The sequence below is a fragment of the Ornithorhynchus anatinus genome, chromosome 4 (assembly GCF_004115215.2).
Source record: "Ornithorhynchus anatinus isolate Pmale09 chromosome 4, mOrnAna1.pri.v4, whole genome shotgun sequence".
Classification (NCBI taxonomy): domain Eukaryota; kingdom Metazoa; phylum Chordata; class Mammalia; order Monotremata; family Ornithorhynchidae; genus Ornithorhynchus; species Ornithorhynchus anatinus.
In genome coordinates this window covers 44,249,339-44,264,078 of record NC_041731.1, presented here as the reverse complement: position 1 = coordinate 44,264,078, position 14,740 = coordinate 44,249,339, and the positions used below count along the sequence as shown (strand labels likewise).

At 42.7% G+C, this 14,740-nt stretch overlaps 1 protein-coding gene across 3 annotated transcripts in view; it reads left to right on the top strand.

The window, feature by feature from the left end:
- LOC100092510 (spermatid perinuclear RNA binding protein) overlaps nt 1-14,740 on the top strand; it is a 115,676-nt gene that overhangs the window by 26,176 nt on the left and 74,760 nt on the right. Inside the window, exon 1 of one of the 3 annotated variants that reach the window (XM_029062080.2) lies at nt 11,753-11,924. The exons of the other annotated variants lie outside the window; for them this stretch is intronic. The gene's annotated coding sequence lies outside the window, so the exon portion shown is untranslated. Of the gene's footprint in view, nt 1-11,752; nt 11,925-14,740 lie in introns of those variants that run through there. 3 annotated transcript variants of the gene reach the window in all.

Below are 14,740 nucleotides of genomic sequence, written 5' to 3'. Positions count from 1 at the left end.
AGAAGGGGAGATAGACATTAATATAACTTAAATTATAGATCTGTACAGGAGTGCTTTGGGCCTGAGGGAGAGGTGCAAATCCAAGTCAAGGGTGATGCAGAAGGGAGTGGAAGATGAAGAAATAAGGGCCTAATTGGGGAAGGCCTCTTGGAGGCCTTTGAAGGTGAGGAGAGTAATTGTCGGTTATGAAGAGGGAGGGCATTCTGGGCCAGAGGCAGGACGTGGGCGAGGGATTGGCGACGAGATTGACAAGATTGAGGTACATTGAGTAAGTTGGCATTTGAGGAGCGAAGTGTGTGGGCTGGGTTGTAGTTGGAAATCAGTGAAGTAAGATAGGAAGGTGATTGAGTGCTTTAATGCTGATGGTAAGGAGTTTCTCTTTGATATGGAGGTGGATGGGGCAACCACTGGAGGTTCTTGGAATGAGGAAACCTGGACTGAACGTTTTTGGAGAGAAATAATCCATGCATGCATTCGAGTGAAGTTTGGACTGAAGTGGGGAGAGACAGAGGCAAAGAGGTCAGCAAGGAAGGTGATGCAATAGTAGTAACAATAATGATAGTAATTATGGTACTTGTTGAGTGCTTACTACGTGCCAAGCACTGTTCTATGTGCTGGGGTAGGTACAAAATAATCAGGTTGGACACAGTTCATGTCCCAAATGGGGCTCACAGTTTTCATCCCCATTTGACAGATTAGGTAACTGAGGCCCAGAGAAGTTAAGTGACTTGCCCATGGTAACACAGCAGACATGTGGCAAAGCCAGGATTAAAACCCAAGTCCTGGCTCCCAGGCCCATGCTCTATCCACTAAACCACACTGCTTCTCAAGGCAGTAATCAAGGCAAGGTAGGATAAGCCCTTGGATTAACGTGGTAGCAATTTGGATGGAGAGGAAAGGGCGGATTTTAGAAGTGTTGTCGGAATTGACAGGATTTGGTGACAGATTGAATATCTGGGTTGAATGAGAGAGATCAGTCAATGATAACACCAAGGTTATGGGCTTGAGACAGGAAGGATGGTGGTACTGTCTACTGTGACAAGAAAGTCATGCGAAGGACAGGGTTTGGGTGAGAAGATGAGGAGTTGTGTTTTGGAGATGAAGTTTGAGGTGTCTGCAGTACATCCAAATAGAGAATTCCTGAAGGTAGGAGGAGACTGCAGAGGAGAGAGATCAGGGCTAGAGATGTGGATTTGGGAATCATCTGCATAAAGATTAGTAGTTGAAGCCATGGGAGCAAATGAGTTCTCCAAGGCAGTGGGTTAGATGAAGAATAGAAGGGGATGCAGAACTGAACCTTGAGGGACTCCCACAGTTAAGTGGTGGGAGGCAGAGGAGGCCATGAAAGATACTGAAAATGAAAAGCCATAGAGATAGGAGGAGAACCAGGAGAAGACAGTGTCAGTAAAGCCGAGGTTGGATAACGTTTCCAGGAGAAGGGGGTTGATCCACAGTGTCGAAGGCAACTGCGAGGTCGAGGTGGATTAGGGTGGAGTAGAGCCCATTGGATTTTGCAAGGAGATTGTTGGTGACCTTTGAAAGGGCAATTTCAAGGGAGTGAAGGCAGTAATTGGAGGGGGTCTAGGAGAGAATTGGGGGAGAGGAACTGGAGACGGTGGGGAGTAGATACTCGCTCAAGGAGTTTGGAGAGGAATGGGAGGTGGTAGATGCCGAGATACCTGGAGGGAGCCGGGCGGTCGACGGAGGATTTTTTTTAGGATAGAGTTTTTTGGGGAATACAAAATATGTTTTTAGGAATGTATTTTAGGAATACAAATGTATTTTTTAGGAATCTATCCCCTTCCATGACAGAACTGACTTTGTTATTGACAAGCTGTGGGTTTTCTAACTGCTTTTTTAGTTATAGTATTTTGCTCTATTAGATTTGACAACAATAATGGTATTAAACACTATGTAACAAGCACTGTAGTAAGTCCTTGGGGGGTAGATACAGGATGATCAGGCCAGAGACAGTACCTGCCCCACATGGGGCTCGCAGTCTAAGTAGAAGGGAAAACCGGTATTGGAATCCCAATTTTTCAGATGAAGTAACTGAGGCACAAGGAGTTAAATGACTTACCCAAGATCACACAGCACTCAAGTGGCAGAGCAAGGATTTAGAATCCAGATTTTCTGACCCCCCCAGGCCCATGCTCTTTCCAGTAGTCTACACTGATTCCTCTTGTGGCTACAAACACATAAGAAAAAAATCAAACACAAAGTCAAATTAGAAGGTGGAGGATGGGGATAAATGGACCAAGCAATAAAATAGAAGCTGTAGGGTCCCGGGGCTCGGAGAGCAGACTTTCAGGCTTCTGGGGGCTCAGAGTCCAAAAGTGGCAGCCACAGTGAGAGCCACAGCTGCGGCCTTCCCACGTCCTGAGCCCGTGGAGCCGCCTCCGCTGCCGCCGTCCTTCCCGTCCAGATGGAGCAAGGCAGATGTGGAGCAAGGGGGCTGGGATGAGGTGGTGGGGAGAGGAAGGAGGGCATTGCGGGCTACTGGCCAAGCGGCTCAGCCGAGATGGAGCATGGCAGGTTAGGATCGGGGCCCCAGGATGACAGTATAAAGACCGTACTTGTTCCGATTGTCCTGCATCTTCAACACTTAGCACGGTGCTTTCTACAAAGTATGTAGTCCTTATTCTTCCTTCCTTTCCTTTTGCCAGCCCCATCCCCTTTACAAAACCGTTCAGCCTGGAGACTCCACTCTCGGCCCACCTGAGCCCCTCTCCCCATATCTGTACATACCTCCGATTTGCAGCCATTTACATTGATGTACTGGTGTGATTTTTGTGTGGGCATCTGTAGTCAGTCGTAGAGGTTTCGTATTTACTCTGCCTGCTCAGAGAGCCATCCCGGTGGATGCACAGTGAAACCTCGATGTATCATTGACCCTAGCAGCTCAACAGGAGCAAGCCCCATATGGCACAATCCAAAGATATTAAGCCTCTGAATGCATACATTCAGTTTTTATTAAGGAAGAAAGATCAGGATTTTTATAAAAGTTTTTATGTGTAGGCTAATAGATTTAGATCTGGCCTCCTTTCTGGCTCCAGATCTGGGAGACCATGGTAATTTACACAGCTGAATAAGATCAGAGTTGGAGGAGGTTGTTTTTTTTCCCCTTGGTTGAAAATAGTTATTTCTCCCACACATTTTGTGGACAGTTATTTTGAGTTGGCACCATTACTTGAACAACAGGGAGGAAGGGAAATTTAAAAGCAACAGGGAAGAAGGGAAATTTAAAATGTGAAGTTTTGACCATCAGACATTTTGGATCTTGCAGAAATGTAGCTTAGTAAAGTGTACATATTAAAATTAAAATGAGATCTAGAAGTGTTGGGCTAGATTTTGGGGTTTGTTTTTTTTTCCACTAAAGACTAAATCTATTTCTCCCAAAATACAATGCATATATAAGTAATTTCACAGGTGACTTTGCTATTCAACATGAAAAAACTTTATTATGAAGAAATTGGTAATGGGTTCTACTTTCTACAGGTTAAGGAAGTAGTTTCCCAGTTGCTCTCACCAATGTGAACCTCTATCATTACCCAATATGCTCAATTTATCATCTGTCAGGTGACATTAACATTTTTCTTGGCAACACATCTCCAGCTGCAGAAATAGTTTTAGGGAGTCTGATTTAGAGATTACTGGCTGGCCTTTGAACCAGGAATAAATGATAATTATTTATCCAGTTTCAGGATTCTTAGGGAACTTGGGCAGAAAATTTCTGTTAGATGCCTATTTCAGATGGAGATATGTATGTATTCCTGTTGTCTTTCATTTATTACCTTTAACTGTAAGCTCCTTGTGGGCAGAGAGCCTATCTACCAACTTTGTTGTATTACACTCTCCCTAGTGCTTAGTACAGTGGTCAGAACACAGTAAGTGCTAAATAAATGCTCTTGATTTATTTTTGAACCCAGTAGCCCCCCTCCAACACACATGTTTATGCTCTTTCATTTATTTATATCCTTCTTCTGTAGCACTTGCTGTATATAAGTATAATCAGCTGTAGAGTCTACTATTCTGATTATTTGTTGATATTTGTGTTGGTCTCTCTGGGTAGAGCACAAACTCCTTAGAGGCAGGGACTGTTTCTAATGTTTCTATTGCACTTTTCTAAGTGTTTGGTACAGTGTATTACACATAATGGTCCCTCAATAAATACCACTACTATTTTTAGTACAAGCCTCCCAAAGCCCTTGTATTTCTCCCCCTTCCCTCCAAAACTGCATTTCTGAAAATAAAGCTTCAAAATAGCTTTAATTTAATGGATGGACACAGAATGATTTCCAGCTTTGTTTCACCCATCAGACTCCAATTGAGATTTGCCTTCAAGCTTTGTTCTTGCTAGTGGGAAAGATTCAAAATTAAAAGAACATGTCATTTTTTGATGTGGCTAGTAATCTGTAGATCTCAGCGATAACCATACATTTTGCGGTGCGTTTTACCAGAAAACGCAAATGGCGACGATCCTAACAGTCAAATTTGTCGTGAACGAAGTTTAGTAAGGTTTATTTGCCACCTAGTGTAAATGTCAGTGACATTTATTGACCACCTGCTATGTGCCAAACACTGTGCTAAGCCTGAAGGTAGTAGATAGAAGATAGATGACTCAGGACATCTCTGGCCTATACAGGTCCAGGAGGGAGTGAGGGAGAGCTGGAAGTCCATTCCAGTTTTACAGATGAGGGAACTGAGACCAGAGGTCAAGAGGCTTGCCCAAGGTCACACAAAAGGCTAGTGGCAGAGCGGGAGCTAGAGCCTGGGTGTGTTAAAATCCCACACATGTGGTCTTTCCAGTAGGCCATGCTGCCTCACCGCAAGCAGCCCTTGTGGTTTGGCTTAGCAACAGTGTGTCTCCTCAAACAGGCGCTCCAAACCAGAGAAAGCTGAAGCGCTCCATTCTGGCGGCCCCCTGTCAGGATGGCAGCCAGGATGGACGCTCCTGGAAGAAGGTCTCCAGGGACACCCACACCCCATCACTTCATTGGGCTCTCTGTCAAACTTTAGCACCTTGTATCTCTGCCCAGCCTTTCTGAGCCCCAGACGTTCAGTTCGTTGCCTCCTGTTAAGTCCTCAAAGACAAGAAGCATCCGACCTTGAATCTCCTTTTATGGGGAAGGAGCATCCTAGGTTTTTTTCCCGGGCCCCAGGGCCAGAAGCCTGGAGAAGATTGGCTCTCAGCCCTGCAGATTTTTCCAGAGGCTACTGAATTCCTCCTGACTTCTGCTCCTCATGTCGCCCTGGGTACGGGCGGGTTGACCCATAGAGGGCTCCCCTCGGTGTGAATGGGGATTTTCTGAGGGTGTATGTCCATTTTTGGAGTCTTCTCATCAATAGTCGGTTTTCATGTGTTGTATTGCTAAGGACAAGCTGTTTTCATGACAACACACCCACATGCTCATCCTCCAAAGGGGAGCCTACCTGCACACTAAGGGATGTAGATTTCAGATTTTCCATATCTAACAAGATAAGATAATGTTGGTATTTGTTAAGCGCTTACTATGTGCAGAGCACTGTTCTAAGCGCTGGATGAGAAAACTAGAATTATAATGGTCACAGCCTAAATCCTCCTGACACCTAATTGCTGTCTTTGAGAACCTTGACTTCAAGTAATTCAGCAGAAAACATTTTTTTCCATATCTTCTATGTTGCATCCTGAGGAAAGCTCCTGAAATCCTAGAAAATAAAAAGCTGGTGTTTTACAAATATGACACTTTCTGAGAAAGCTATATAATCCATTGTGGACAAAGCATGCTACGCTGGACAAAGAGTGAAAAACACCAGGAGGCTTGGAATTTTGTCAGAACATAAATTTGTTTCTTCAAGGCAATGAGGCCCCATCTTCCAGATAATTAGGATTGTTTGGTTACTGTGAATTACAGTAGTTGGTCATTCGAATACTGGTTAGGATTTGAGTAACCTCACATAGATATGGGTCATGTGAGCCCTGTGTGGGACATGGACTGTGTCCAACCTGATTATCTTGTATCTACCCCACAGTTTAGTTGAGTGCATGGCTCATAGTAAGTACTTAATAAATACCATTTTTTTTAAAAAAAGTGGGTGCTCAGTAAATGCTATGACTAGTGTTAGAAGGGCCCCACCTCAACTTGGCCTAATGGATAGATCATGGGCCTGGAAGTCAGAAAGTCTTGGGTTCTAATCCCACTCTGCCACTTGCCTGATGTGTGACCTTGGACAAGTCACTTCACTTCTCTGGGCCTCAGTTTCCTCATCTATAAAATGAGGATTAAGAGTGTGAGCCCCATGTGGGACAGGGACTGTGTCCAACCTGATTAACGTGTATCTACCCCAGTGCTTAGAACAGTGCTTGGCACATAGTAAGTGCTAACAAGTATAATAATTTTTTTTAAAGTTTTTTTAAATTATTTTTTTCTGTGCCTCAGTGACCTCATCTGTAAAATAGGGATTAAGACTGTGAACTCTATTTGGGACAGAGACAGTGTCAAACCTGATTATATTGTATCTACTCCAGCACTTAGTACCTGGCACATAGTATGCACTTAACAAATACCATTAACAACAACAACATTCTTCAAAGTTTGGAAATTGTCCTGCCAAAATAATTGCCTAACCCTAGTTTGAAGTATGAGTACCTTCTAAAAAGAAGAGTACCAATTCTTGCACATGTGTATGTGTTTACGTGTGTTTGTGTATAGGATGGCTGGGGTTATGGGTTCCACATTAGCCTCTCTAGTCATGTACATACTGAAAAGTGAATTCCACCATCGGTGTCTACATCTTCAAGACCTAAGGAAAACTCACTCTCTCTATATTTTATATAAATATATAAACTCCCAAACTAATTAGGGTTATTCACACACACACACACCCACACAGAGAGAGTTTTCCTTAGACCTTGGAGATGATGATACTAGTGAAATTCTCTTATAAGTGTGTATGTGACTGAAAAGACTAATGTGGGACCCCTAGTCCAGGCCACCTTGTGTGCACAAAGAGGCTGTCCCTTGTTGAGCTGTTATGTTTGATGTTTATAGGACCTAGCACTGCTTTCACTTTTGTCTCCATGTCCCTCATTCTATTTGGAGCTTTTGTTAAAAAAGAGTGGCTCCTTTCTTGATTGATTGCAATAAGGCATTGTGGTCTATCAGCGGCAGATGAATAAATTGAGCAGGACCGGGTCAACTATATATCACTGCCTTCCTCCACTGACAATGGGGAATGTGCTGTATAAGAACAGCACTCTTGGTTTTAAATCGGCCAGCCGTGCTGCCATGAAGTTGCCTCAGAACTTCATTGAACTTTTTCAGGACCGCCAAATTTACAAGGTAATTTCTGGAGCCCAGATGTATTGATAGTGCCATATACTTTCTCATAAGGGCTAAGAAAACTGGGCGTAGGTCTTAATACTGTTCCCTGAACTTTCCCTGTATCTGATGCACAGCAAAGATCATTTCTACTATGGCACCCTGAGGACTTAAGCCATATTATGACTCTGGGAGCTTTCGGTCAGCGATAACTCATTAGTAGACTGTGTGGTTGTTATCTGGCTAGGACAGTGCTTATATCCAGTTTTAGTACACTAAACATTCCCCAAGTGGTTTGAAAGAGAAGAATTTTAACTGTATAGCAGGGAGTCAACTTGGGCACTGTAAAATGAGTCAACTCAAGCATTTTAGCATTTAGTATTTTATAGATTAAATCTATTTTATTCAACATATCTTTGCTAGAAATAGTAAGCCAGGACAGAGTTCAACTGAAAGATAATGCTACAAAGTTGTAAATCTAGCTGGTAGCCTATGGATTGAATATAATATGCTATCAACTCATTTTCATCATTTGATGCCATTTGAGAAATATCATGGCCTAATGGAAGTCAGAGAACTTGGTCCTAATCCTGGCTCTGCCAATTGCTTGCTGGGCTAGTTACTTAACTTCCCTGTGCCTCACTTTCCTTGTCATTATAATGGGGATTAAATATCTGCTTTCTGTCATACTTATTCTGTGAGTCCCATGTGGAACAGGGACTGTCCATTCTGGTAAACCTGTATCTACTCCAGTGTTTAAAACAGTGCTTGACCCATAGTAAATGCTTAACAAATACTATTAAAGAAAATTATGGAGTTGTAGTTATGAAATTGATAATTTGATGGTGAACCACCCTTCAGGGCAATAAGGTCTTTGAAGGACCCATTCTTTGTGGATCAATCAATCTACAGTCCAGAGGGCTCTAGAAAGCTCCCTTCAAGTTAATGCCCAAGGCTTCAAAAATTCTGAAACTGGAAGGCTTCAAGAAGATGCTTCAATTTGCTCCTTGGACTCTGAGTCTCAGGAATGCCTAGTCGCTTAAGTTCTCTCACCCCCAATTTGGTGCTGGTGAGGAAGGGTTTGCGGTGCAGAATTTTGTCCTGGTGAACGAGTGACCCTTCTGCAGCTGCTAGTAAACTATTTTTGGTCATTTAGAAGACTGGCTTTAAAATCTGTGTTAATAAGAGCGATTACAAATATTCCGAGTATTTTAAATCGATGTTTAAAAAAAGGATTGGTGCTTGTGTACAATAATCCATTGTCTTTGTTCTGGCTTTGTAAAAGCACCAGGCAGTTCCTATGAGAGGCTACCATCAACTGAAAGGAAATCATCCAAAGTATTTATTAAAACCATGTGCAGTTGCTATTGCAAAGTAGGAGGAGGAAACAAAACTAGTAAATGATAAATGCCAACTTCACTGCACCTCGATCTTGTCTATCTCGCCACTGACCTCTCACCCATGTCTTGCCTCTGGCCTTGAACTGCCTTCCATCCTCACATCTGAGAGACAGTTACTCCTCCCAACCCCCCACCACCCTTCAAAGGCTTATTGAAAGTACATCTCCTCTAGGAGGCCTTACCTCACTAAGCCCTCCTTTCCTCTTCTCCCACTCCCTTGTGCATCACCCTGGCTTGCTCCCTTTATTCATTCCCCCCTCCTAGCCCTCCAGCACTTTTGTACATTAGTGTCAGTCTCCTCCTCAAGACTGTAAGCTCAGTGTAGGCAGGGAATGTGTCTGTTTATTGTTATATTGTGCTCTCCCAAGCACTTAGTACAGTGCTCTGCACACAGTAAATGTCCAATAAAAATGATTGAATGAATAAATGAATGAAAGGGTGTATTTCCAGAGGGCTTGAATACTTAAGAAACAAGTGCACGTGAACTGTGATGAGCCACTCCTTTTGTCATTTGTACAATTACCAAAGGCTTCTTGAGTTTGTAAATGTTCTGTGTTATGAAACATCTAGTCTAGTTGCCTTCCTCATCCAGATAAATTATAACTGAAGAGGGCAAAACTACTGCCCCCCAGATCTCTTCACCCTCTCCCCCTCCTCCTTTCTCCCTTTTGTTCAAATATTACAATTGTCAGTAGTCGTATTTTTGAAACTAGTAGTTGTAGTAATAGTATTCTGTCGGTTTTACCTGCACAACATTGCTAAAATCCTCCCTTTCCTCTCTATTCGAACTACTCTGCTGATCCAAGCACTCAAAGTATCCCACCTTGACTACTGCATCTGCTTCCTCAGTGACCTCAGTAACCTGCGCTTTGAGGTTATGTATAAGTGGACGGTAAGCTCATTCTCTAAACCAAGTTCATTTGGACAGGGAACGTGTCTCCTAATTCTGTCGTACTGTACTCTTCCAAGGGTTTAGAATATTGCTCTGTGCACAGTAAGTGCTCAGTAAATACACTGAGTGATAAGTAAATTCATAAATACTAGACTTGGCTGATGGGTTTAAGAAGACCAGACCTCCTCACTCCCCAGCAGAAGCTCACCATCTAAAATAGGATTTAAACAGACACATTGAAAGATAACAGTAAAATACAAGACAGTAATCAATTGCAAAAATTGACAGTCCAAGGCAAACATGTAACACGAAGAAGCTGGGGGGAGGAGTCTGGGTGGGTTTTGGTTTTTTTTGTTTGCTTTTTAGGGGTGTTAAGTGATATCTATGTGCCAGGCACTGCACTAAACGCTGGGATAGGTACAAACTAAACCCGTTGAACACAGTCCATTGTTCCACATGGAGCTCTGTCTTAATTTCCAATTCACAGTTGAGGTAACTGAGGCAAAGAGACGTTAAATAACGTGCCCAAGGTCACACAGCAGACAAGTGGCAGAGCCGGAATTAGAACCAAGTCTCTGACTCCTTAGCTTGTGTCCTATCCACTAGGCTGCACTGCTTCTCGTGGTTCCTGACCCAGTCTTTGATGACAAACCTGTGCAGGCTTCCCAGCCGTAGATCAGATATGAATGGGACTTTTATTTTCCTTGATATTCTTGGGCATGTTTGAGTTCTGGGGGTTTGCATCTATGATCCAGACTTAAATTGGGTTTATTGTGACACTTGTAACCAGGCAGGGAAACAATCCGCTTTCTGGTTGGCTAGTGGGATTGCAGTATACCCTCTTAAATGCTAGTAATCTCGCATTCTACCCACATATTCAATCGGTCACCAAAGCCTGTTGATCCTACCTTCACATTATCACTAAAAGCCACCCTTTCCTCTCCATCCAAACTGCTACCACGTTAGTCCAGATACTTAACCTATTCCACTTCAATGACTGCATCAACCTCCTTGCTGACCTCCCTGCTTCCTGTCTCTCCCCTCTCCAGTCCTTACTTCACTCTCCTGCCTGGTTCATTTTTCTTTGAAAATGTTCAGTCCATGTTTCCCCATTCCTCAAGAACATCCAGTGGTTACCCACCACTTGCCTGCTGTGTGACCTTGGGAAAATCACCTCACTTTTCACTTTTTCCCTCTAATGCTAACCTATTCACTGTACGTTGATCTCGTCTGTCTTGCTGCCCACCTCTCGCCCACGTCCTGCCTCTGGCCTGGAATGCCCTCCCTCTTCATAGCCAACATATCCAACTCTCCCCACCATCAACGCCTTATTAAAGGCACATCTTCTCCAAAGACACCCCTTTCCTTGCAAACTCAGAACAACCTAGCAATGTGATCTAATAGAAAGAACATGGGCCTGGGAGTCAGAGGACCTGGGTTCTAATTTGAGCTCTGCCACTTGTCCACTGGGTGACCTTGAGCAAATCATTTAACTTCTCTATGCATCAGTTACTTCATCTGTAAAATGGGGATGAAATCCCTCTCCCTCTGATTTAGACCATAACCCCTTGTGGGACAGAGCCTGTGTCCAACTTCATTAACATGTATCTGCCCCAGCTCTTAGAACAATCCTTGACGTGTAATAAGTGCTTAACAAGTACCATAATTCTTATCTATCCCAGGGCTTAGAGCAGTGTTTGACACATAATAAGCACCTAACAAATACCGTAATGAGCCAATGTAGACGACAGGCAGTGGTGCTAGAACACCCATACAGTTCATCTGAGTTTCTGCACATCAGGCTGCCAAAAAACCATGTGGCCTCCATGCTATTCCATTTCTAAGCAAGAGTTGCCAACAGATTTTGAATTATATGGTGTGGAACTTAGTTTTGTTTACTTGAGAGAGCTTTTTTATGCCAAAATGTTCTTCAGTGGGGAGTCAATCTATTCCACTTACGATAAATTTGAATCTGCAAGGCCAAAGATGAAGAATTAGAGATTCCTTTCGGTGTGTTCCTGTGCTCTGTTAGGATGAAACCTTAAATTCTGATTCATTTGCTTTGCGCACATGGGTACTTCAATTGAGTAGTAACTATATACAGCAAACTCATTGCTTGACAGATTAGATGCAACTCAGTAGTTCCGTGATGTTCTACATGAATATTGTTCTGCAATAATGGACTCTGGTAATGGGGACGGACATTAATTGAAAAGATTCTGGAGTTGGAGGAGCCCCCCTCTTGGACCCACCTGAAATGCCCTTCCTGAGCCAATGATTGAGCTTCTGAAGACAACATAAATGGATTTGATTTTGCTGCTTAATTTTCAGGTATCATTATTATTATTATCGTTATTATTATTAGTTTTAAACTGTCACCACTAATTTGTTTTTCTCCCCTGATAGTGCCAGGAAGGGTCCATCTTTGGCAGGATTTTCTTAGCCACGTAGTATGAATTTCATTTTCTCCAGTCATAATTACCATATGTTTGTTGCTAATTGGACGGCATTTGAAGAGCTGACCTAGAAGGCTGAGTCTTCATATCTTGTCAGCAGTTTCCTTAACCTCACAGTCAGTCTCTAGTTGTTTGCTTTAGCCTCATCAAGAAATGTAGCAAAGACCATCTCTTGCCAGAAACTCTTCTTTCTGCTCAGAAGTCACGGGAGATTTGTCCTCTATTTTTTTCTTCACTTAAAATTATACGGTCAAGGTAGCATTATATCATATTCTCGTTGTTTCTGAGGTCATGTGCACCCAATTTTTCTATAATGTGGCAGTTCTTTTCTTGAAAAAATAACCCCTTCTTAAGAAAAACTCCCAGAGTGTAATCGCCCTGTTGCAGGTTCGTGCACACCCAGCAGTTTCTGCCAGCATTGTGTCATTATATCCACACAGACTGGTGGTGTTGGAAGAAAATTCCCAAATTCTGTCGTTGTGTTCTAGCTGAAATGTTTAATGAAAGCACATGCTTCGACAGAATTGAGTGCATATACGACACTGTTACTGGAAATTGAGTTTAAGATCAAAGATTGCATGAATATTTTACTCTATTAAGGAACAGGGTAATAACTGTAAACTCCAAGGAAAGGCTGTCCAAGTGAATAAGTTCAGAAAATCCACTTATGACAATAATACCTTATTTCTTAACAAGTTCTCATTCTTAAAGGGCTATGAATCTCCGAGCAGCACTTGTACAGCTTCACATAAGGTTAATGGATAGCAAGTGATTGTGATATTGGCAAACTGTAGCTTTTTAACTTCATTGCTGCTTTTAGGCTAAAACCTTTTAGAATAGCACAGTTTCAAAATCAGAGTTTCTTTCAGGACCTTTGAAGCAGTGGTAAGGTATCGTACCTTGATTTCATCTTTCACCCTTAATTGTGGATATCCCACTAGGCTGTGATCTGGGTCCCTTACTTTCCTCTCTCTAAATCACTCTTAGAGACTTCATCTGTTCCCTGGGCTACCACCGCATTTTTTTTTCATTTTTAATGGTATTAAGCACTTACTGTGTGCCAGGCACTATACTAAACCCTGAGGTAGATACAAGCTAATTGGGTTGGGCACAGTCCATGTCCCACATGGGGCTGACTGTCTTCATCCCCATTTTATAGAAGAGGTAACTGAGGCACAGAAAAGTGAAGTGAGTTACCCAAGGTCACACAGCAGACAAGTGGCGAAGCTGGGTTTAGAACCCAAGTCCTCTGACTCCTAGGCCGGTGCTCCCACTAGGCAGTACTAGTTCTCGTTTATGTTTATGGACAACTTCCAAATCTATTTTACCAACCCAGCTTCGCTTTTTATAATCTTGCTTTTTCCTCTTGCCTCCAGTACATAGCCACAAAAATGTGCCATTGGCACCTTCAATTTAGCTTGACTTAAACTGGATGGACTCCTTTCCTCTTAAACCCACACCACCTCATCCTCCTTCTCCTCTCTTCTTTCTTCTCCAGTATTTCTTGAATCCTCCCCTTCCTTTATACCCAAATTGCCACCATCTTGCTTCAAAGCTGTAACCCTGTAATCTAATCTCCCTTCTTCCTCTGTCTCCCTTCTCATTCTGTCTCCCTCCCTCAGCCTCCTCCCTGATCTCTCTGCCTTCCAACCACTTCCTTCTTGTGTCTGCCGTATCCGCTGCTTAGTTCACCTTTCTAAACCATCGTTTAACTATTGGTTGCCAGGCTCCAGAAAGTGATCGGTAGATTTTTTTAAAAATGAGTTTTTATATGAAGACTTAACGAACATTTAGTAGAAAAGTGGCATGGTCACTGAAATGCTTGGAAACCCTGTCAGTTAAAAAAGGCTGATGGGCATGCTTCCTACAGATAAACAATTTGGAAAACTGTTTTATTCCTTTTGGCAACCATTTAAAAATGTCTTCTTTCTCAGATAGAGTATTTTATATAATCTTTCCTCAGACTGATTAGCAAAAATGACTACATTTTATTTAATACTTATTCAATAATGGTATTTGGCCTCTGTAACCAAACCTAGGAAGCCGCATCATCAGTTACCGTGACTTTGAATAGGAAATTGAAGGACGGTATCGGCTGATACGTATTTGTCTGTGCACAACTCAATTAATGGTATTTAGTGCTTACAGTGTGTAGATCACTGTACTAAGTGCTTGGGAGAGTTCAGTGCAACAGTTGATAGACACATTCCCTAGCCACAAGGAGCTTACAGTCTTTTAGAAAGTATTTGAGCTAAAAGAATAAAGGAAGCTTGCAACTAAATTGTTGCCACAGTTTTAGAAAGATGAGACATTACCAGCCTCTTCAAACCTTGGCTTCCTTTTTAAAATCCGTTGGGCCTTTACACACAATGAGAAGGTCATGGGTTCTAATTTCGGCTCCGCCACTTGCCTGCTGTGTAATCTTGGGCAAGTCACTTCACTTCTCTGTGCCTCCATTACCTCGACTAAAATGGGGATTGAGACTGTGAGCCCCAATTTGCTTGTATCCACCCCAGAGCTTAGTACAGTGCCTGGCACATAGTGAGTGCTTAACAAGTACCATAATTACTATTTAAAGCCGTGTTTCGCAACTGTCATGTCGAGGAATTTTTGCGCCCACCATCCTTTTGACGTTGCGGGTATTGACAAGCATTGTGTGCATTCTTGTCTATGTCTCTCTTCCCCAGGCCC